Source organism: Nomia melanderi, chromosome 1 (assembly GCF_051020985.1).
Source record: "Nomia melanderi isolate GNS246 chromosome 1, iyNomMela1, whole genome shotgun sequence".
Taxonomy (NCBI): domain Eukaryota; kingdom Metazoa; phylum Arthropoda; class Insecta; order Hymenoptera; family Halictidae; genus Nomia; species Nomia melanderi.
In genome coordinates this window covers 19570409-19596225 of record NC_134999.1, presented here as the reverse complement: position 1 = coordinate 19596225, position 25817 = coordinate 19570409, and the positions used below count along the sequence as shown (strand labels likewise).

Here is a 25817-nt window from a genome sequence, read left to right as displayed (position 1 = left end):
TGCTAGAAACGGGTGGCTCGCGGCGAGTTTTTACGCTTATTGGAAAACGAACGTCGAGCGCGGTGTATTTTCGTGGTATCGGCTTTGTTCTAAATACCTATTTTAAGATTGTTCGAATGATACGCGAGGAAAGTGCGGATATTTTCTACGATTACCAGGGCGTAAAAGCGGACGATGGTTGGAAGTATCGAAGCATAAGTTATTTAATTCACGCCGGTAAATAGACAAAAAATTATTAATAACCCGTAAGCGAAGGTATAAACGTTTTTGCCCGCCTCGAATGGCGCAGAAAATCCAACGCGGCCGAACGAAAAATAGTAACATTTTTATAAATCTCAGTGTAACCCAGCCGAGGTTACGTAACAGTAGAAACAATTTTCGTAAAAATTACTAAGAACGAGAGCAATCCATGGAATCCGAGTAAAACCGTAATAAGCGGTCTACCGGCTTACGCAAGTCGACGCAGAAGAATGTAGCGTAATTCCCAGGCTTTACGTAAATCTAAGCAGAATTTGGCAACGTAATCTCAGCGGCCCACGTAATCGGGGCAAGGTAAGAAACGAGGGAATTTCGCGGGATTTGCGAAATTGCTGGAACGGCGACCGGCGGGGAGGGGAACGGAGAACTTGAATCGCGGCCGGTCCTCGCGTGCCCACGGAGCACGCCTTCTTATCGGCCTGATTAATCATTCAACGGGTGTAACGCAGTTGCATAAAATGAGAGGAACGTGCGACGCGATTCCACGTAACCAGAAGGTTAACAAATCGTGACGAAGTGGATGTCGTCCGTCGGATCGACTCGAGTTACGGTTGCCAATGCGATCCGTCGCGCCCGACGCGACGCGTCGAAGCGTCCCGCCGCGCACCGTCCCGGGAATCCTGCCTGCAACCGGCTCAATTAAACTGATCCGATTAAAAATCAGTCCGACGACACGCGCGCGCATCGAGAAAGAAATCATTTTCTTCCTTAACCGACGGAATAACGATTCGATTTAATGTTTTCATTCGCCGTCCGATCGACGTTAACCGTACGGAATCCAGGATCCTTTAATTAATGAACGCAATATCAAGTTCGCCGAACGTTGAAAGCAAAATGCTTCGATCGCGTACCAGATGCCTTCCCTTAATTGAAATTCCCGGTGACCTGTTACACGATTATCGTCCGCGCGAATCCACGGAGACCTACTTCTTTTCCGTCGCTTTTTACCTTTTCCCTTCATCGCGATTATGAAATTCGCGCGTCAAGCGGCGACGAATAATTAACCTGCCCCGCCGTATAATCCGCTCTGCCCGACCGAATAAATTGCTTCTGCTTCCTGCTAACTGTTAAATAATAAGGGCAATCGATATCATTCGAGAGCAACACGCTCCGGTCTTATCTCCACGAATGTTTCATAACATTTCATACCACTGACATACAAATTGACTAATTGCTCCGTGCCGCCGGCACGATGATAGCAGTTTCATTCGGAGGAATGAGATTCCATTGATCTCCGAGTCTCGATCGGAAATAACGAAATTGGTTTTTTAATTCTTCGTTTCACGTTATTTTTCTTTGTTATATTATCATATTAGATTCTCACTGTATTCCCTATTGAATTTCTGCCTTATTCCATCGTTACATCCATTAATTACATAGAATTTAAAGGACAAGTTCGATTGCGTTAACTAGATACTCGATATTAACCCTTAGCGCTCCAGATGGTTTTATAATCTATCGGCAACTGCAACTAGTTTTTGTAGTATCCCTAGCGAAAATGAAAAATGCCATAACATTTCTTAGATCTTTTATTTTCCTTCTTAGTGCAAAATTTGGATGAAAAATCTAATAATTGTAGGGTAGTTTATGTAAGATTCATTATAATATCTGATATTATTCCTGGTGCAATATTGGAGCCTACAGAGTTCAAAGGGTTAAGCTCTCATTAAACGTCAAACATTCTATTACATTATCATGCTAAAATCGGATGACTCCAAATTGAATTTAAGGGAATCATATTCTTCCCAATATTCCAAGACTCTGTCCTAAACCGAGTAGGCAGCACGGGTCAGAATAGACCCGGAATCAAACAATCCAAGATGAAAGCGCCGACGTGGTCCAGGGTCATCGTTCCTCCGATGTGAATGAAGCCGTACTCCGTGGCCGATTGGTGGGGGGTTCAATCATCGCAATGAATTACAACGAGAGCCAGTCACCGAGAGTGACTCACTACGGTGCTCTAGCCGCACCACAGTGGCCGATCGGTTGTTTTTTCTTTTCTTTTCTTTTCCTCCCCACCAGTCCAGGCCATGCTCACGAACGAGGAATTCGAGACACGGACGAAAAAGAGGCGGCGTCCTTCTCGGGAACACGCTCCGGGCCCTACACACGGGTCGTTCGTGAATCACCGGAACACGCGATGTACTTTCCGCGTGTACTTTCATCCGCGGGAACGCGAGATCACGGGATAACGGTACACCTAGTGCTCCTAATGGCTCGGTATGCTACTTGCTCTGATTGCCATTCGTCTGCAGATCATCGATTCTCGCCGGGACTGTCAAAGTTTCGAAGTTTCCCTTGACTTTAACCCTTTGCACTCGAGAGGTGAGACTCACTCACCACTTGATTTCATAGAGTAAAATTGTGAAATTTTATACTTAACCCTTTGCACTCGGAAGTATTTCGTTAGCAATACTTAACATTTTCTAACTAGAAAGACGATGGCTTTTTTTAAATGAATTCAAAGAGAAATCACAGGTAAATTGAGAATTAAATTTTCTAATTTTACTGCGTCAAATTAAATGGTGACTGAGAGTCACCTCTCGAGTGCAAAGGGTTAATATTATACGAAATATAACGCGTCAATTTGAGAAATATTGAAATAAAATTTTCGTGAAAATAGTTTCGCGAAATATCGTCTATATTTCATTAGAGAATGTTAAAATGTTTCTAGTGAAAAACGCCCGAGTGCGAATTATTCGTGTTGGCCAATATCAATCAAGGAATCTTCATAAACGTAGTTTCATTTTGGAATGAGAATGTTGGTAAATTGTAGAAGACGTTTTTAACAATGAATAATGGTTTAGTTCACTTGGTTATTTTATCTTTATTGTCTTTTGTTGATGTTTCCAATTGCCAGAGATATTACTACTATCTCGTTCGTTCCCTTTACGAATAAACCTAACAGTTTGTTCTGAAAGTTCATCAAGGCAGCTAAAAGTTTCGATTCGAATTATTGTTACACCCACTGGAGAACATGATCCAGGACCTTGCTCACGTGATCCCAGAGAATTCACCTAGAGATTCCGAGTCGGACTGTAATTAGAGCTCGGAGAAAGCACCGCGCGGCGTGTATCATTCCGCTGGCCAGTTGCACGTAATAATTGAAAATTAGAATTCAACATCGTGTACGACCCCCTCCACGCGTGCCGCCGCCTTGGCCACGCCTACGGGCCGCTTAGCCTCGACCGTAAACTTTCAATTGAGCTGCGAAAGAAACCTTCTTTAGAATCACGTAGTTTGCTAAACTACTCGAATCGCAACGCTATGGTCTCTTTCGAGTTACTGGCTGATTCAAATAATCGATCATCGAATAACACAGCCTCTCTTCTATATTCTTCATTTCTAACGCTTCGATAAAGATTCGATAAACAATCAAATAGTCGAATACATTTAGAAACATTTCACTAATCTCCAGGAACACATTATCGTTGCTATAAATTGAAATTTACGATGAGTGTCTCCAGTGTTCTCTACTTAGCCACGCCCAACGCATTCTTATCAGCCACGCCCACTACATACTTCCCAACCACGCCCACAAAATCCGAACTGAGCAAGAGAAATACATTCAGAGAATTAATTAATCTACCGAACGACCATACGACGACACCGTCATTATTTAGAACTACAGAACGTCTAAAACAATAGCACCTCGCATAAAATTCCTACTCGGCAAGCGGAGACCCGCTGAACTATGCTCCCAATTCGTTCCCTAACTTTCTCGCGGCGGAATGGAGATGCTCGTCTCCCATGAGCGTAAGAATGCACGTAAGACGCATCCGCGTCGCGTCTCGTCGCGTCGCGTCACATCGCGCTGCTAAGCAACACGTGTTCCGCAGAAATAATTAGTAATTGGGAGCGCGCGGCACGCTTCACCGCCAGCCATTATCTCCATGAAAGTCCGTTTCTGCGAATCAGTCTCGAAAGTGCATCCTGTTGACCCATTCTTGCGCATCCGTGCATCCTAATCGAACCGGGATCTCGGATTCCGTAATTAATACATTCGGTAAGACGATTAGAGTCTCTCCGGAGCGCGCGCGTTTTTCGGACACCCGGTGTGCAGGCCGCGCGCACGTTCGGAGGAACGAAATAACTGGCGCTGTTTCACTTATTTTCTCGTCTCCCGCGACATCGCGGGGCGCCGGGCCTGGGTTTAAATATAATTTTCTTATCGGGGCCCGGTGAAAGGTATGAATAAAACATGTACGCGGGTGCGCGAGCGCGCACCGGCGCGGAGTGCATCGACTTGCATCAATCTCTCGGAGAGGCCAGGCCGTGGAACTTCCGTGCGGGGAATAATTGGCACGGTATGCGAGCGAGAGAGCGTTCCTTTGAAAAAGAAACTAGACCCCCTACCCCGTCGACGAAGATACACGGTGTATACCTGTGTGTACAGACTCGAAACCTGCCTCTCTCGACGTGAAACCCGATTTTTCGCGGTTCTGCCGGCGACTTCCAGCTGAATTTCTGGCCTCGAAGCCGCGCGACCGCTTCTTCGGATGACGGAACAGCGACACATGGAACGAGATCCGTTATGACGATCGTAATCTCGGGAGCATCCAGCGTACGTTGGAATGATAGATCGTTCGTCCCGAATTAGGCTTGCGCGGTTCATTGTGAGATCGTACTCGAGTCGTTGAAGATCTGTTTTCAGGAAACTTTTGCGCGATTGTAGAGGATAATGTAGTAACCAGGAATCTTTTGTCAATAGAAAGGCTATTAATCCTTTCCGGACGATACTTTGAAATATACAAAGTCTTCGACAAATGAAGTTAAAGAAATATCAATCACTTAATAGGAAAAAAGGAAACTACGAGCTGATCTCTTGCTGTCACAGTAATTAAACCATTTGTCCGCGACTTAGTCTTCCAAATATGAGCACTCCATCTTTTCGAACTGTCGACATTCGTCCGTAAAGGGTTAAAAAGGGTGAAATCAACCCCTAAGGAATTTCATTTTAACTTTCCGTCTTCGTAATTGCTATGTAGAGATTTTTAATTTATGAATTCTTTAGCTGTTTATGCCTCATCAGCATGTAGGAAAGAGATTACCTACAACTAATGTTCACGTTTTTAAATATCTTATTTGCTGCGAGGTCTTGATTGGTAAAAAAGTGCCATTTCGCATGGCACTCGATGTAGCCTACTTTTATGATCACCGGCGCATGCGAGGCTAAAAGGAAGACGTTCTATACACAGGGTGCTGGAGCCAGTTAATCAGGCGAGACGCTAATACTACGATCGATCAACGCGGCGCGAGTCTATAGATCGCGTTAATTCATCGTTAATCGGTGTATATTCAATTGAAGGTCGTCGCGATAATGACCGCTCGAAGCTCAATTTCGCACGCTGAATCCGTCCGGCGGAAAAATCGTCGCCGATCGTTGCGCAGTTCCCGCGGGGCCGATAAAGTATCTCGTTCCCAGCGCGGTTTACTGTTATTTACGAGGATTATTTAACACCGTGGCGACCCAGAGTGGACACGAAACTATAATTTCGCGTCGTTTAAGCGGCGCTCAAGGCGGAGGCGTGCACGCCTCGATTCCGCTCGCGTGAAAAAGACCCCGACACGCTTTATTTAGAACCGCCGGAATACTTTCCACGCCGGGGAGATCTATTATCCGTTATCGCTGCCCTCGAGAGCGGCCTCTTTAAACAGAGCTACTGATGCAGCGGACTCATTTGTTCTTACCATTTTTGGTAGCATCTTCATTTCGCCGTATCATCATTATCGTACGATACGCTGGACACGTTTCTTTTTGTTTTCAGGGTATATGCAGATTAATTTTATTGATAATCTTTTTGCTAGTAATATGTAAGACAAAGCAAAACGAGAACTGAACGTACCCTGAGTATGAATTCTTAATGATCCCATCATAGAGACATCTACCAAGCGTCGTACTTATCGTAAGTATAAAAACTAGAATGATGGTATTACCATATGTCCTATTATGCAATCTTAATCCTTAGTCCTATGTCGTGTCTCTATTTTACTACAACCTCTACCTTTAACAATTTTTTTTATATTTATTTGTAGTATCACAATTGTACCATTTAAAGGTAACATTTCAATGACTCCCAAATATTCTTGAATAAATAAATAGAGCCTCATATTAACACTTAGGCGACCTAGAAAGAACTATAACTACAACCTTCTCCATTATCTTTAATTATACTGATTCAATTGATTTAAAAACTATGTTTTGTAAAAACAAGAACCGTATTCGATGAATTGCAAATAATCCCACGTCGAGACTTACTAAACAACAAAAGAAAAGATGAATATAAAAGGCAATACGTTGCTAAATGAAAAGTGGGAGATCCTATTCGGTTAGCCCAGTGTTAAGCTGTAATCGAATGAACTAACGTCGACGTGAACCTCAAAGCGAGAAACCAAGAGCACTTCGGACCGCAAAGGGTTAACAAAGTAAGACAAACTGCGATGAAGGAAACCTACGATCGTATCTGTTACACCATGCGCCGATTCGACTGTTCACCTAAACCACCATAGACACCTGTTAGGTGTCCTCGGATCGGCACGATGGACGCATACCGTTTAATCATTGTTTTCTGTCGGTCGGAGAGTCTTCCGAAGCGGCGCCTAAAAACGTCAACGCGGAATCCGCTCCGGCGTTTCGAGGCAACCTGTTATCCGAACGCCATCCAGCACCGGTCGCCCGTGGAATTCAATCGGGCGGTGCGCGGCGGTCACGTGCCAGCGCGTAGCTTCTCCCAGAAAGCGGGCTAAAGCCTCGTGCCGCGGCACCGATCGACGCGGAAAAATGCGTGCAGCAGGACGGCGCCAGTCCGCGGCGCCCCGCCGGCCCCCTTTCCTCGTCGTGACGCCGCGTCGCGGCGGTCTTCACCGCCGTCGCCCGCCAAGAGAACGGGAAAGAGAGAGAAGAAGCGCGGGAAGAAAGAGGTGCGAGAAGAGCGGAGAAAGGGAGACGGTAGTTCGATTCAGGAGAGAGCAGGACGGATAATAGAATGTGTAACCCGGCGAGAGGGAGAAAGCAAGTTGACGTGCTGCGTGAAGAAGACGCGAAGAAAGGAGGATAGATAACGAAGAAGATATCCGAAGAGCAAGAAGAAAGATTTGCGTGTAGTCGATGCTTGTAGGAGTTTGTGGATGAAACGCAGAAATAGAAGAAGGAGAGACAATAGAAGAGATTATGGGAAGGAGAAAGAAGATGTGCAGTGCAGGGAATGTATTGCTAGAAGAAATATGTTTATAGTCGAAGAAGTATGCTTGTAGGAATTTGTGGATGAAACGGAGAAATAGAGGAGGGAGAAGAGACAATAGAGATTATAGGAAGGAGAAAGATGTGCAGTGCAGGGAACGTGTTGCTAGAAGAAGAGATCGCAGAAATGGAAGAGCGAGGCTCGAGAGAGTCCAAGGCTGACGAAGACAGAAGACGCGAAGGAAGGAAGATAGATAACGAGGAAGATATCTGAAGAGCAAGAAGAAAGATTTGTGTGTAGTCGATGTTTGTAGGAGTTTGTGGATGAAACGCAGAAATAGAGGAAGAGAGGAGACAATAGAAGAGATCATGAGAAGGAGAAAGATGTGCAGTGCAGGGAATGTGTTGCTAGAAGAAGACGAGATCGCATAAATGAAAGAACGAGGCTCGAGTGAGTCCAAGGATGACGACGACAGAAGACGCGAACTCGGCGGCAAGAAAGAAGACAGAGGGCGCGCATCCTTTAACCCTTATCCGGATTACAGGGTCCACGGCCCCACGCAACTTTGTTCTATAAATGGCTCCTCCGTATCGCTTGACGTAATTCTTTGAAGTAGCTCAGAGAACTCATCTCTGTAACACTGTGAAATAAATATTGATTAGTGTACAACGGTGGATCAAAGGGCGGATATTTTTGTGGCCCGAGAGACCGTGAGTGATCGGACAAGAATTTTGGACCACCCTGTACGCACTTTGTACGCCTCCTTTTGTCAATTAAGTCGCGATCAAATAAGACCGAGACCGGCGTTCTGCGAAAGTGTGACCTCATTTTTGAATAGCCCTCTATAATGATGCGATCAAGTGTTGTAATTCAGAATCAGGTTCTGAAATTAGTTCGGCTGACACTAATGATCATCGGTGTTCAATCATTTCTTTTACGCGTGATACAGGTTTCCCAGTGTTTCACTGGCAGGCTATTTGTCGCGACGCGTATCGAATTGTCGCTATAATTCAATTCTAAACCTGTTATTTGTCTTTCATTAGAATATCTCGAATTAGAAGCGATCGTCTTAAAAATGGACGTCTGAATTTTCGATGGTCCTATGATTCTAGCGATCTCAAACGAATCTACGCGAACTGTGTCTTCTTTTCCTGAATTACAATGAACTCATTCCATAATTCAATTCTGAACCTGTTATTTGTCTTTCATTATAATATCTCGAATTAGAAGTGATCGTCTTAAAAACGGACGTCTACATTTTCGATGGTTCTACGATACTAGCGATCTCAAACGAATCTACGCGAATTGTGTCTTCTTTCCCTGTATTACAATGAACTCATTCCACCGGTGAATTGGTCCGGTAAAACCGGCGAAGAGGTCCATTTACGGCAAGAATTATCGAACGCCATCGACCGATTGGAATTCCATCGATTCCCCAACGATGGATTTCCGCTCGAGACCGCCGACACCTCGGCGGTGCACCTGCACGCGGGCACGGTCCACTTGCGGGACGAGTATTCGGGTGGAAAGAGGTGACCGGCTTTCAAAATTGTGGGTTAACGAGGCGGGCGGCTTTGCGTCCTTTTTTGGAAACCGGCGGCTGGTTAGGCAGGCCCGCGAAAAATCGATTCGAGTTATTCTTGAACGGCACGAGGAGCTGGCCGATATCTTCGTCCCAACGGCGCCGAATTATTCTGACGCCCGGTGAAAGTGACGCGACGCGACGCGCTGATTCCCTGCGCCCTTCTTTTCCTTGACAAATTTCACCTCGCCGCCTGGCCCCGAGTTGCGGGACCACTTTATCGCACCTATTACGTAACTCCGAGATTTAGGTATTTGACGAGAATCGAAGGAATTCCTGGTATTTTCAAGATGCGCAATTCTTAGGGGAGCTTCGGAATTCCTTCGACGAAACGGGGATTTATAAAACGATCCATTTTCGGAGCAACTTGTAATATTATCCATCGCGAAATGCGAACATTTTAAGCGAGCAACAATGGTTACTGTATTTATATATTATTCATTCGTTCATTTATTTACGTTATTTTATAGGTACTAATGTAATTATACTAAGGGATTAACCCTTTGCGGACGAAGATTCTCTGAAATAGACAAAACCCTCGGATGAAGCTGAATTATACATCAGTTACTCGAATAATAGAAAAATAGGAAACTACGCACCGAACTCTTCATGTTTCAGTAACTGAATCATTTGCTATTCAGTGCTCCAAATATGAAAATTCGATATCGCTGAAATGTCGACGTCCGTGCGCAAACGGTTAAAATAGCTATCCATTTCATAGGTTATACAATATTGAGAAGACGTGGAACACAAAGGAAGAGTTAATGGGATCTCCATGAATTTTATAGTTTCCGCGGTTGATCTTGATGGGATAACCCCACGACCGCGAGCATCAGGGCCATCGATCATAACGAAGCAGGGACCATTTGTTATTCTTTCCACCTTTCTTCGAGGGAGAATAAAAAGCACACGAGTGAACGTAACTTTCGCCGTGGCAAAAGTACGCGGCACGTTGGGCTAGGTGTTTTAACGATCCCCAGGAAAGGGGGGAAAAAGTATTGGTTTTCGATATTGATGGAGCAATCCGGCGCCGAGAGCATCGTTTCGCGTTTCGTCCCGGCCGTCTCGGCCGCGCGCGCGTCTGGACGACCAGAGAGAACAGAGTTCGCCTTCATCTGCCGTTGGCCCTTTCAGCCGCGCGTGTGCACGATAAATACGACAATTAGAAACGTCGCGTTTCATTCGAACACAATTTTTATCGGCCGCCCCACGACCGGCTTTTCGCTGGAATATTTAATACGTACTCGGAACCGGCGTTGATCAATTTTGCTCCGTTTCCTGCTTAACGGCCGATCTGTTCTTATCCGAGCGTCTTCGACGAAGATGGATCTGAATTATGTGCTTCAGACGATCATTTATATTTTCAAGAAAAAGTTTGATAAATTGAAGATAGCGGAAGAAATTAGTAATGATTTAAGGGGAGACAATGCTCTGTTTTTGAAATGAAATTCAAAATTGAAATCTTGATCTTTCGAATGGAAATCAATGAAACGTCGGAACCACCCTTTCTTACCTACGTTTCGGACGTGTTACACTCGACTGAACTTCCTGGGGTGACTATATGGGTCTGAATTATGTGCTTCAGACAATCATTTATATTTTGAAGAAAAAGCTTGTATGATAAATTGAAGATAGATTAAGAAATTAATAATGATTTAACACTAGGTTTACGGGCATTTATTGTACACATCATTCTATTATTCCTAAAAGAATTGATGCTCGTTTATTTAGATTGTGGAAACTGGAGATTTGATACTAGGTAATTGGGTTACATGTCAGTGTGATCGCGTCAATCAAAATCGGCGTAAACATTTACAAAATAATATTTCTAAAATCCAATATGCGTCAATTGGACGCGTTCCGTAAACCTAGTGTTAAGGGGAGATAATGCCCTGTTTCTGAAATTAAACTCCAAAGCGATTGAAATCTTGATCTTTCGAATGGAAATCAATGAAACGTCGGAACCACCCTTTCTTACCTACGTTTCGAACGTCTCACAGTCGACTGAACTTCCTGAAGTGACTATATGGGTCTGGGTTAGGTGCGTGGTTCAACGCACTGTCGTAGTAAGCGGAGAAATAGAAAACTGGTCGTTCGGATGAAATTAGCCTAAGCAGTTTCCGACTCTAAGTAACTCGATCGGCTCGTTACGCGAAGAGACACTCTCTCTCTCTCTCTTTCTCTCTCTCTCTCTCTGTCTTTCTCCGGTACTTCACTTTTTCGATCGTGCCTCGCGACAAAAGCACTTTCTCGGTTTAAGGTTAATCCTAAAATAGATGTCGATTTTGTATGGAAAATTTATTGGATTTCTAATATTCAAGTGACTATTTCTGTACTAGACCGCAGCTCCTGCGCTAAGGAAATGAAGAATCGAAATGGTGATTAATTTTAGCGGAATTATTTTTGAAGGCTTATTATCTTCGCTGATAGAATATATAATTTCAACGATCTGTAAAATATTTCACACTGGAAATTTGTGGTGAGTCCAGAAAAAACAACATAGAACATTGCAGATTCATTTGACACAAGATTGACCTTATTTCCACGGTCATCGAATGCTCTTTCTTCATTTTACCTGCGCATCGTATTACACTACTATTGAAACCAATTATTTCTGTAGAAAATCAATCCCCTATAATAAACAATTTGAAAAAACATGAAATGTTAACGTACGCGGTGGGCGTAAGAGGTCTAACCTCTTTAAAGTCACGTAACTCGTGTTCCCCGTGAACGAATCGATTATTCATCGTACTTAATTCGAGGAAAAAATAAATACACACTAAACATCGTGTTTTACAACAAACGAGGCAATCGCTGGGGCAACTATTACACCTCGAGGCACGGGGACAATGAAGGAGGCTGAAGTTGATCGACGAACGAGACCGATAATTATCCTCCGCTCACGAACCACATTGTCTCCCGTTGTCCTCGAGTATGAAATATCATGTCGGGATTTCGCCTGGTGAACAGGGACGTGCGTCGCAATTCAATTGTTCGGCCGCGTAATCGGGTTAATCGCGTAACAAATTGCCGTTTGACGCGGCGATTCCGCGTAAAGTTGTGCTTTCTAATTAGGGACGTGTGCCAATTCGACATTCCGTCGATGCAATCGCGTTCAATCTGAAAACTTTTTCCCGCCCGGTTACACGTTCGAACGTTCCCGGTCGTCTAATTTCGATTTGTGTTCCCTGCCCCCGCCGAGACTTCGGTAATTTGTTGCTTCTTTTAATTAGCGAAGCCGACCGCCGGCCGACCCTTGTTCCATCGCGATCGATCTTTCCCACAGAGCGGCGGTATGCAAAATTCGACATTAGCCGAAGCGTGATCTATCGGCGTCCTTAATTAGTGGCTCGCCACATTTATCTCGGGTATTTAGCAATCCTAATCGTCGGGGCTCTTCCGGTGGCCACTGGGCCCACGATGGATCGATCGTATCTTGGAAAAATTGACCCTTGCGCCTTTGACCTATGCTGGGTGGGGCGACACAGGTTAAACACTAATCGAATCGGTTTCTCCGAATGCCGCCCGGAAGACCCTCTTCCAATCGATCTTCTTCTCTTAGACTAATTTTACCAACTCAAAAAATCAACACCTCCAATCCACAATTAATCTAATACATGTCTAAATCTAACATAGACTCTACAACTCTAAAAACTCGATCATTCCGAACCTAATAACATTTAACCCTGTGCACTCGGAAGGTTTTCACTAGAAATATTTTAACATTTTTTATGAGATAAAATCGATATTTTGTGAAACTAAGTCGACGAGAAATTACGCGTGCATCGAGGAACAAAGCTATTTTATTTCAATATTTCTCAAATTGATGCATTTAACCCTTTGCACTCGAGAGGTGACTCTTAGTCACCATTTGATTTGACGCAGTAAAATTAGAAAATTTAATATTTAGTATTGAACTATGTATAATGCATCGGTGCGTGAAATATTGGAATAAAAAAGCTCTGTTTCTCAATTTACCTGTGATTTCTCTTTGAATTCATTTAAAAAAAACCATCGTCTTTCTAGTTAGAAAATATTAAGTATTACTAACGAAATACTTCCGAGTGCAAAGGGTTAAGTATAAAATTTCACAGTTTCACTGTATGAAATCAAGTGGTGAGCGAGAGTCACCTCTCGAGTGCGAAGGGTTAATACAAACCTAGAATCATTTCTAACTTCTCGATTCCCTACAACTAAGTTCCAACCGAAAAATCGAAGAGAACTTTCTCTGTAACTACCTGATTCAGTTCCGAGATAGTTTCGACACCCTTTGACAAGCTTTTCCCGCATCGACATCGAATCCCCGTGACCTACAGCATATCTAGGCCATCAGCCGCCACGTTAGACTTCAAAAAGCTGACAATGTAACGCTCCCACGTCGGAATCCGCAGCTTTCAGCCGGGTTCGAGGGACATTAGCTAAGCGAGCGAGCCGAGTACATATATGGAGGTGAAACAGCCGGTTCACAAAGGACATTCCATTCCATCTTGCGCCGGGTGCATTAGCTTTGAGCCAAGCGCACCGTGGCCACTTCGATTCGAGTTCTCGACGGGCTGGGTGGTGGTGCTGCTGCTGCCGCTGCCGCTGTTGCTGGTGGGGAGGACCTCTCGGGGATCCCCCCGACTGAAATATTCAGAGGGTTTATACGCGCTCCTCGAAAATTTTCGAGCAGCGCGCGTTTCGCTCGGCTCCGAACAGCTGCGCTTGATTCCGCACGGTAAACGCGCCGTTCTAATTACGGACAATTGGCCGTCATTGTTCTTAGGCACGTACGTAAGACGGGGAGGATGATTAACGTGACTCCGGGCTCTTGGGCTACTTGGAAACGGTCCCCCTCCTGCCGGCTCGCGTTTGAATTCGCACATTATGATCGATCGTTGTTTATCAAACTTATCATTCGGATATCAAACGTTAAACTCCGGCGAGATTAACAAAGCTGCAAAGTATTCGAAATATGTTGTTTTTTTCGCGCGGAGCGTTTCAAAGAAATATTATCGTTATCTCCAAGATTGATGAGAAGGGATTATTTTTTCCACTGACGAAAACGGATGGGGATAAACGATAATGCATACGAACGACGTTGTTTAGCTTCGAAGGTTCTGGAACGGAGTTGCATTCTCCGCGGAACGAAAAATACACGGGCAAACTTCAGTGTCAAGCGTTTCGAACGTGTGATTCACCGGTGAAGTACCTTTGGGTGGTTCTCAAGTGTCCTGCGCAGACAACACCGGCCATTATCCTGCAGTTGCAGCGCAACAGAGAATCAGAAGAGGTCGACACGTCAATGCCAGGCCGAGTTCCCTTGAACTTTCTCACACCGTCAGCCATTTCTCTATTACCATTTTTAGGAATGACATCGCCCTAAAAGAGGACACCTAAGTGCACTCCCACGATGAGTCCTCGAGCTGCTGCAACGATTACTACGAAGAAGTTGAAGGCGAGACTGTGTCACAGTATCCGAAGACCTAATTAATCTTACATAAGACGTTCCTAAAGAGACCGTCTATTTCAACGAAACTTCAGAGAATGGAACTATGATACAATTTTTGCAGTCTAGGTAATTAGATTAGGAATATCCTACATTAACCCTTTGAACTCTGTAGGCTCCAATATTGCACCAGTTATAATAATATTTTAATGAACCTTAAAGAAACTACCCTAAAATCATTAGATTTTCCGCACATCCAAATTTTGTACTAAGGAAAATAAAAGATCGAAGGAATTGTGTATTTCTAATTTTCCCTACGAATACTAAAAATTAGTTACAATTGCTGATAGATTACAAAACAACCTGGAGTGCCAAGGGTTAAATTGTCCCAGCAATGCTCCTGCTCTTAATTCGTTTTCTACAGACTCTCAAATTTGCCCGAACGAATCCTGCGCCTAACGAATAAGACAAGCGTGACTCCAGCAGCCAGGCTGACCCGTTCACCTCGACGGATCGCTTTCGAATAACGCCTGACCGCGGAATCCCCCGAAATTCCAAATTACCGGCTAGTTCGGGCGGCGTTGGCCATGTCGCGGCTCCGGTTGCAGCACCGGTTGCGAAACCCGTGTTGTGTTTACAACGTCGGCTTTCGGACCGGTGTGTAATGTATGCGCGTGAAAGTCCTCGTCGCCGTAAAAGAAACGAAAAAAGAGAAGAAGAAATAATAAAAGGGAAAAAGGGAACGAGGGGAAAAAAGGCGACACGCGTTTAGTAATGACCTAATACCGTATCGGCGGGCATTAAATTTGAACGACACCGGTGGAACGAGCGGCGAGATCCCGGCATTCTATGCTCCGAACCCAGCGTAGGACCGAAGGTGTTCACAACTTCCGGTAGGCGGGAACGAAATCCCTCGTTATTCCGCGAACACCGGAAATTGGATCGGTTTGAACCGCTAAACACTTTTATCGGGGCGTCGTATATAACGCCGCTAGTTAATTGGGTGTCGAATCGAGGATCGGGCGACTTACCCATCGTAATATATAATTAGATGATAAATAAGTAAGTAAATTAATGTAATTCACACTGTCGTGGACATGAATAATACCGCTCGATGAAGAGAACGCTTCGGATATGTCAAGAAGAATGAGAGAAAAGCGTATCGCGAGATGCGGAAAAATAGAAATAGTCAACTAGCTTGACGCGTCGGATCTTACCGTAGACAGCTAAAGATTATCTAAAAAGAAACTCGAGGATAAAGCTGATTTAAGTATAGTAAAAGAAGTAGAAAAGGAGAGAAGCGTATCTAAGTCACTTAGCGGCGAAAAGTTTCAAAATGGCGTCGTTACCACGGATTCGCGCGTAATAAAGGTCCCGTGAGAAGATTATTAGCGGGGGACACTTTCTCCCGTCGAATTTTTCAGCGTTTCGATCGAACACGGGTCACGGCGCGGACGGACGGACAGACGAACAGTCCCGTTCCACGAAATTCGTTCGATCGTTGCTCGTTTTGTGAAAGCGCGGATGAATATTGTATTTCACGGCGCGCAGAGGCGCTCGCTCGAAGCTCCCGCGCTCGCGCGCGTTTTGTATCGTGTTTCGTTTCGACCCGACGGCTACGTGGAACCGCGTTTTAGAAAACTTATCGCAGCCCGCGTCGGAAAAGGAAAACCGAAACGCGAAAGTCGTCATGAATGAAACATCAGCCGATAATTATCGTCGCCGACGAGACTCCCGGAGCTTCTGAATATTCATCGAGGACGCGTGTACGCGTTATTAAACAATAATAACGAGGTGTAGCCGCAGAAACGGCGAAATAAGTGGCTGGTCTGGTCTGCGACACCTTGAGGGCTCGCCCACGGTACCCGTGACAATCGAGAACTATATTAATCTATGATCAACACCCGTTCTATCGGTTGCTCCGGCCTGTCACACCGCGGGGAACGCGAAATTAGCTACGTGTAATTGGAGAATGTCTTTCAGATATTCTTGCAGGGCGTAAAAATTACGAGATAACGCGGTAGGCGCACTTACCAAGATTGATGATCGATGGAATGTCCCGCAGGGAAAGTGGAGTAAGTAGATCACTGATACAGTTCCAGTGGAGTCACTGATTCAAACGTTGCGAGAGACTCATCTTCTAACAGCATCAGTACATCAACAATTATACAACACAGAGATTCAATTGTCCAAACAAGATCTCATAAACGAGAGCTTTAAGCATCCGCTAGACTGAAAGGAAACTAGAAACAATAACAGTCCTCGTATCCCAAAGAAACAATCCTCTAATCACCGAGTCTAACCAAGTAGATTCACAGCTCCAATCTTCCTAGCAATCCACTGATCATCGGCCTAAACGTCCCATCCCCTAAACTTTTGAAGATTCGATTGATCGGCGCGAGAGACTCATCTTCTAACAGCATCAGTCGATCAACAATTATACCACAACTGACACAGAGATTCAATTCTCCAAACACGATCTCATAAACGAGAGCTTTAAGCATCCGCTGGTGTCCGAAAGGATACTAGAAACAATTCAATAACAGTCCTCGTATCCGAAAGAAACAGTCCTCTAATCACCAAGACTAACTCTAGATTTACAGCTCCAATCTTCCTAGCAATCCTCCACTGATCATCGGCCTAAACGTCCCAACCCCTAAACTTCCCAGGAAAACAACAGGAACTGTTCAGCTGAAGACGAGCCAGGGTCCCGCGCGGACAAAAGACTCCGCTCCTCCAAGAAGTCAGCAAACTCTAGCGAAGAGGCACAGGTAGCGTCTGCATTCAGACATCCAGAGGTCCCGATAGATTCACAAAGAGGTGGACCGGTGACTCTCTTCTCGTTGAAAGAATCGCAGGCCTCGGGGCGCGGGTCGGAGGAGAATCGCGGAAAAGAGACACGCTCGACCGGCTAGACGTCGCGGTAAACACTGGCGGAGGATGCACCAGTGCGGGAGAGTTCTAGTCCCCGGTGGAGGAGACTTCGTAAGGTTCACGTGGGACAGGAATACCACCGCGGAGCCACGGGGTGCGGTCTCGTTTCGCCGCGCAACTTTTCTGTCTCCGCTCGGCTACGGGTAGAAGAACCGGTCCCCGCAGAACGAACCAACGAACGAACAAGTCCGCGCGGATCGACGGGTCACGCACGCCGCTCCGGATCGACACGGCTGCGAGGATCAGCTGCTGCACGCTGCCATTGCACCCACGATACCTTGCGTTCGAACATTTTTCGACGTTGTTCCGCTAGTCGATTGTTTATTGGCCGCCGAGAGAAAGAAAATTCGACGCAATGAGCTGATTAGTGATTTAGTAATTTGATAATTTAGTTGCGAGTATTTAAGGACGAATCTCGACATTTCGACGAGATAAAATTTGGAGGTCTAAGTAAATGATTTACTCGAATAGCAAGAGATCAGCACGTTTTCTATTTTTCTACTATTCGAGTGATATATAATTTAGCTTCATCTGTTGATGGTTTTGTATATCGAGAATCTTCGTCCGCAGCATTAATGATTCGGTAATTTGATAATCGAGTAACTTAATTTCAGAATTTAGTAATTCGATATGGAAAATTATAATGTAATATTGTTATGCATCTTGTAAATTACAGGCTAAAGCAGTCTGACAGGATTATAAAAAGAAGTACATTGTTGACTAAAGTTATTCCTGATTTTCTAAAGAAACAACAAATATCACGGTATATTATAATCGTTGAATGAAGAGAACGCGTCTCGCGGATCGATTTGTCATATAATTGGCGCGTATGTACACACGATTTCTCCGCTCGCGATCGGTGGGCTGGTATTTCGAGCGGGTCGAGGGACAACCGGGTCTCCCCGCACGTGGGAGGCGAAATAAACGCGATCCTAGAGCAGCGACAGTGGCGTAACCGGTAAACAAACTCGGAAAAGAAGGACACCGTACCGAATAAACCTGTTCGGTTCGGTTCACTTCGTTATCGGCGAAACGTGAAACGGGTTATTAAAAGCGATCGCTTTATGCGCGCCCAAGAGATGAAGCGACCCGCGTCAAGCCTATTGCTCTTTCCATTCGTTCCGTCGCCGACTGTACTGATAATAGGTCGCGTATATCATCCTGAGTTATACCGTGCTTTCCGTTTTAACCCCGCGGCCGCGGGAATTCCATCGGTGTTGTACCTTCCAGCTACAGAATGCATACTTAATTCACCACAAAGTTTCCTTCACGGGATATTTATGTTTAACGTGTTCGCTGTCATAACTCGCATACGCAGCTCGCGGGTTGAATCACGTACATTTTAATTGAAATGTTATTAAATTTCAGAATATACCAGACGCATTCAACTGTTTCGAATTCAACTGCACCTTGATCTCGATTAAGATTCACACCGAAACGTACAATTCCGACTACATCCTGATATCAATGAAACTAAAAACGATAAGAGACTTATATACATGAAAGTCCCTTTCAGCTATCAATTCAGATAATAAAGCAGCGGCTACAACTGTCGCTGGCCAAGCATTTTTCCATCGACGAATTCTTCCGAGAAGAGTGAATCGACCGAACCGGAAGTCCTCCGCGAATCGCCGCAGACAGCGCAATACGGAATACGCAGCGACTGCGAGTCGGCAGGTATAAAAGGACACCGAGGTCTAACCGAGAAAGAACCGAAAGAAAACGACGACAGTCTCTCTCGCGGAATAGAAAGGAAAGATCCGCGGCGGCCGATTGTGTTGCGACGCGTTGGTAAACCCAAGAAGATGGCGGCGAGGGAGACAACGGGAGACGAGAGAGCCGCCGGCCGGGACCGTTAGACGGCTTGCCTCGAATCTTTCTCTCCCGGCCGGGAGAGGCTTCTTCTCGCCACTCTCGGCTCATCGAATCGTCGCACATTATCGCAGGAAATCGCGCGGCCCGTTGCGGTTTCCTGGGAAAACCGTACGCGCCGCGAAAAATCCCCGGACATGCACACCGGATTGATTTCTCCGGCGCGCGGCCGCTCTGCAGGAAACGGATCAACCCCCGTCCTGGATCGCTGGATGGAAACCAGCCTTACGTAAACTCATCGCTTCGCTCGCTTATTCGTGCCCGGTTTTTCATGGACTAAAAAATATTGCCTTTACGCAATGTCAATGCTTCGCGCCGAGGAGTATGTCGAAGGGGTTGAATGACTTGTTGCGATTAACGCTTAGCCAACCGAACGGAGAGATCTCCCACTTTTCACTTAGCAACGTATTACCTTTTATTCTGTTTATCTTTTCTTTTGTCGTTTGGTAAGTCTTGAATTCGGATTATTTGCAGTCCATCAAACGCGGTTCTTGTTTTTACGAAACACAGTTTCTAACCGAATTCACTGAATAAGTTCAATTGAAGATAATGGAGGAGGTTGCAGTTATAGTTCTTTTTAGGCGGTCGCCTAAGTGTTAACATGGTAGGTTGAGGAATATGGAAACGTCTGTCGAAAGAGAACTTGTGAACCACGTGATTATTAAAGTTATTTCTGGCAACTGTTTGTGACGAAAGGAATGAATTTTTATTCAATTCCTAGTTGCTATGGATCAAACGAATTTCTATTATATTGCAAACAATATAATGTATAACAAATTTCAATTAATTCACTGCCAGTCACGAATATACTCGTAGCAAGAGATTGCCAGTTTGGTACAATCTTGGTTGTATTTGAAATGTACCGTAATATAAAATAAATTGAAAGTACAAATGAAATCGCACATTTTATGCTAACAGTGTTACCACAAGATTCGTCATTATTATAAAAGAATATGGAATACTGTATAGAATGCCAAAAATTCTCATGGCAGTGAACGTGTTAAATAACTATTATCTAACGGATTGTTATTAAATTTCTATTATAATTACTACTAATTAAATAAACAATAACTGAATAGAACAGGTGAGTCCAAGGCAGAATGAAATGAAGAAAAATGCGGAATGGGGACAACAATCGGAGTTTGCCCAGGCAGAAACGCCGAAGCCTGAAAGTGGAAACCGCCAGCGTCAGAGGCGGTTTTTGCTAATGCGACGCTAATTGCATCGTCGCAGTCCGGCGTCGGTCAGTGTTCGCAAAGGCGCGAACGCGGCGAACAAAGAAACGCAGCTTGCGCTGGGCCGTTTGACACGCGAGTTGCTCGTGTCAAAACGTAATATTCCGTCGCGACCGGCCCCGTTCGAGGACGGAGATTTTCGGATTAACCGGACCGCTTCGGTCTGACATATATTCCCGTCTATTAATAGTCGGAGACTAAGATCAGAGACTATTCAGCAACGCGCAGCGAGAACGAGGGATCCAGATGCGACTGTGAATTGATTCGACGCGTCTGACTTCAATTAGCCGGGCTGGGGAAAAGAAGCGAGAAAATCTTGCGCTGCTCAAGCGTGTTTTTCGATCAATATTGATTCTATTAGTGTTAGCTGCATGTGAATTCTGACGTTTAATGCGTTCACTCAGCTAAGAAAATCTTGATAGTGTCACATCACGAAGATAAAGGAGATTAACCCTTAGCACTCCATTTTGTTTTGTAATCTATCAGCAGCTGCAACTAATTTTTATAGTATTCCTAGCAAAAATGAGAAATGCTATAACATTTCTTCGATGTATTTTCCTACTTAGTACAAAATTTGGATGTGTGGAAAATCTAATGATTTTAGGGTAGTTTCTTTATGATTCATCAAAATATTTAATATTATAATGCAATGGAGCCTACAGAGTTCAAAGGGTTAAGAGTAACGATTAATTATTAACCCCTCGTCTTATGACATCAAGTAGAACTAGTGACGAATTTTTCAAATTGAGTTCAAGATACATAAGGGTTTTCTTTCAGTCGAAATGGAGTATTATTTTTCTCTTGCAAATATTTAATGTTTACCGTTAGCATTATCGATGCGTGCTAAGAACCAGAGTTGCGAGAGCTCGCGAAGAAATAACACGAAAGTATGATAGAAAATGGGAAACGTGGTTGTTTCGATCTTACCTCATCGCGTCTGGGAATACAGCATAAAGAAGGGCTGCCAAGCCCATTGGCCGGGGCCGTCTAGCGACAGTTTTTCTCGTGGTGCCCACTTTCCACCCATATAATCCGAGGTAAACGCAATACTGGCGCACCGGTGCCCACGCGGTATTAAATTACATTTTTTCCCGAAATGCTGAATCGGCCGTCCGTGTTTTGATTGCCTCTGTCCTGTCCACATTATGAAACGGATGTGATTGAAACGATGGAAAGCTGTTCCCTATCCGCGACACCTCACGTTGATCTGATTAACGACGGCGCGCGGAAACTTTCTCGCATCTCGAGTGATTTTTTGATTAACTGCCATCGGAGAGAAATGAAATTACCCCGAAAAATATTTCAACTACACTGTCGATGCAGAAAATTTATCAGATAAATGGGAATACTAGAGTATTCACTTTACATTCACCTTCTCGACGATTTAACCCTTTGCACTCGAGAGGTGACTGTCAGTCACCAATTGATTTGACACTGTAAAACTATAGAATGTGACATTTAATGTTAAATTTTGCCTCGATACGTGAAGCATTGGAATAAGACAGCTTTGTTCCTCAATGTACTGGTGATTCCTCTTCGAATTAGTCTCAAAGAACATCGCCTTCGTAAAGAAATGTTAAATATTTCTAGTAAGAAATCAATAAAGGGTTAACCCTTTGCGGACGGATGTCGGCAGTGAGATGAAATGTTCAGGTCTGGAAGACTATGTCGTGGAAAAATGATCTAATTAGTCGAGCAAGAGATCTACGCGTAGTCATCTTTTGTTCTATTAATTAAGCAATTGATATATAATTTAGCTTCATATGCTAAGGTTCTGTATGTTTCCAAGAATCTTCGTCCGCAAAGGGTTAAGGGTTGACAGACTCGGAAGTTAACAGGAAATTCTATGAATTCGAAACATTGAAACTTATACTCATCTTCCCTTGCTCTATATTCAACAGTGACATTAGGAAAGTGTGAAACCAGCGAAACACAATGTCGGACGAATAACAACCAGTTTTCCCACAGGAAGGACAGTCATTCGTCTACATGTCCTGAAGACTTTTTTGCCGCCACTATCCTGTCCCAGCAACGACAATACGCATCGCCAAAATGGCGAAGGGATGAGAGAATTACGATGTTCAATGGTGTCGGCCGCAGCGATAGCCTAATGAATATTGTGAGAACCCATTGTCGAGTCTTATTTACAATTTGTCTTCCTCCCACGCGTTAAAGGGCACGGCTTCCGTTTGCTCCTATTACCGTCCCACACGTTGACACTCGGCTGACACACGCCGACTATCGGCAGCAACGCTTACTTTTCCCAGGTTCTCGCGAAACTCTGCGAGGGCAGGGATTTTTCCGATCTCGCAAAAGTTCGGAGATACAACTTGTTTCTTATCGTTCCGATGTCTGCGCTCGTAATTCAGCTCGTTGTCTTATTGTTTCACTCGAGATGCGAACCAAGTATCGTTCAACCCTTAACAACTATAGACGTGCAAACTTTCGCAACTGCTACAGAAGGTTTAAACTACTAACTATTATATATTACGATTGATTATTGATAGTAATTGAATATTAGATTCCAATTAAAAGTAACATAGTGTGAAAAAGAAGGAAACGAATAGAAATTTACAGTTTCCTAGACATTCTACAATAGTTAATCGTTCCATATAGTATCTACTAGACAAATAGAATAAAATATATATATATCTATATGTCTATATATCTATATATCTATATATCTATATGTCTATATATCTATATATCTATATATCTATATATCTATATGTCTATATATCTATATATCTATATATCTATATATCTATATATCTATATATCTATATATCTATATGTCTATATGTCTATATGTCTATATATCTATATGTCTATATGTCTATATGTCTATATATCTATATATCTATATGTCTATATGTCTATATATCTATATATCTATATGTCTATATATCTATATATCTATATATCTATATATCTATATGTCTATATATCTATATATCTATATGTCTATAAATCTATATATAATAGAATATAATATCTATATAAAATAGAAGTCTAGTTCCACTTCCCAAGTCTACTAATCTATTACACCACTTTAAACAATATTTTCTTTCATTCATTTACCTTCCACCGACCCTTTCTCATCGTCTCCTCTTTTCCCTTCTCGCCGTTTGTTTGCTCATACTCCGAGAGATGAGCAACACTGCGCCTAAAGGGCAGCTCATTCGAAAGAAACCCGCGGGTGACGCAGCGTAGCAAAGCAAAACGGTCACGCATCCGCGAGAAACCTGACAGGGGAGCGCGTTAATAAAGGAAATCCTCGCTGTAGCCTTTGAATTTATATGGCCCGAGGAAATCGGGGGTAGCTTTGTGAATCCGTGGAGAGATTCACGGCGGCCGATCCACAGAGATACACGCGTCCGAAACCGGACAACGCACTCGTCACGCGCGCGAGGACGCCCACGTGGACGCATTCGAACCGGGACACAAAAGCCGCGCGGAAAATCGTTTCAACCGCGTCAGCTTCTCTGGCAGCGGACCCTCGACGAACGTTCCTAGAAGCACGTGAATCTAATCTTTTCATTCCTAGAGTCGATCATGGAATCGACGAGAAACGTGAATTCGCGTTGGCCAGAGAATTTCTCGTGGTTCTTCGGAAAAAGTGACAAACAAGCGTGCTTTAATTTCAACACGAAAAGGTTCAAATATAACCACGAAATCGCCTCAAAGGGCGGCACCCCGTTTCTTGCGGGTATCGGGAGACCCTGGGAGGTCCGCGCTAAAGTCCGTGAAGTGGAAACTGGCTACGGGCAAAGGGAATTCGAGTTTGTTAGTGGATTTAGCGAACTCGATAGTTGGTTAATCGTACGTAGGTTGGAAAGGTTGAAGCTGAAGATTCTAATTTCGATGAAATTCGTGATGTGATATCGTATTGGTATTAAAGATAGTCGTGATTTAAATAGTATAATATACAGGACATCTACTTAATCAATTTTTAAGATAAAGAATAATTGTGTGTGTGTATGTGTGTGGAGGTGACGTCTAATAGAAGAGTTAAAAGTCAAACAATAATTATAGCAACAGAATATTTCTAATAATCTTTAATAGAAGCTTTAACCCTTTGCGGATGTCGGCATTTCGATAGGATGATATATTATAATAATATTATAATATTCATATTTGGAAGACTCGCGAACAAATGATTTAATCATTCGAACAGAAAGAGATTAAATCGTAGCTTCCTTTTCTTCTATTAATCGTTTGCACTCGAGAGGTGACTCTCAGTCACCACTTGATTTGATACAGCAACACTAAGTTGAATATTTAGTATTATAAATGAAACTTCGTATTGCTCTGTGAAATATGTAAATAAAATAGCTTTGTTGCTTAATTTATGTGTGAATTACCGTTGAATCAGTTTTAAACAATGTCGTCTACATCTCATCGGGAAATGTTGAATATTTTCAGTGGAAAACTTTCGAGTGCAAAGGGTTAATTAAGCAATTGATACGTAATTAAGCTTTATATGTTGAAGGTTTCGCATGTTTCGAAGAATTTTCGTCAAAGGGTTGAAACCTATATCGATGTCGATTCTTATAGATAGAAATACAAACGCTCCACTGAACACTCATTCCACAAATCGTTGGCAAAAGAGTCACTGTCGAAACGTGCAACTGTGTCGCGCGGGGCAGCGACATTCCGGCGCGATTACCTCGGAAACGGTACGTCCCGCGCATAATCCTCGTTTCACATTTTCGACGTATTTTTTTCACGGGGAGTCGTGCTGTGCATCGCGGGCACGCGATTTACTGGAGGAGTTTCGAGAAAACGGGCGAGCGACGGGGTTCAAATAAGATATTCTTTGTTCGTGCGCGCGGCACAAGGGGACCCGTGCTATCGGTCCGCTTCGCTAATTATCACGGTTCAGTGTAGCAGAACGCGCGCGTAGGAAGCGTCGTAACTAATGCGAGCGGAGAGAACGCGTAAACCGCTTATACTTTTCCCATCGACACCGTGAAACGTTCCAACGACTTCATTTCCATTTTAAATATCACGATCCCGCGCGTGCGCGCGGCCTAACCCCGCGCCTAGAGACGTGTATCTCTCTGCTGGTATTATTTGAATTACGCGGCTGAAAATGCCATTTTATCACGACGTGTCTGTGAGTCATGCTCATTAGTATCGAGCGGAGTGATTTAGAAAGCGATTCAGATTTCCGGAAGATGGATAAACTCATTTTTCCGCGCGTTTCTCTTTCGCAATAACACGCCGATCGTTCCATAATCACGAGTGAATTAACTTGTCTCTCGCACGCTGAGAAGCCAACGAACGAAACGAGAATTCGACAAAATGGAAATTCTTTGTCACCC

General features: G+C 43.9%; 1 protein-coding gene across 1 annotated transcript in view; it reads right to left on the bottom strand.

Annotated features, from left to right (window-relative positions):
• Positions 1–25817, bottom strand: part of GEFmeso (Guanine nucleotide exchange factor in mesoderm) — a 64462-nt gene that overhangs the window by 22974 nt on the left and 15671 nt on the right. The gene's annotated exons all lie outside the window — the stretch shown is intronic.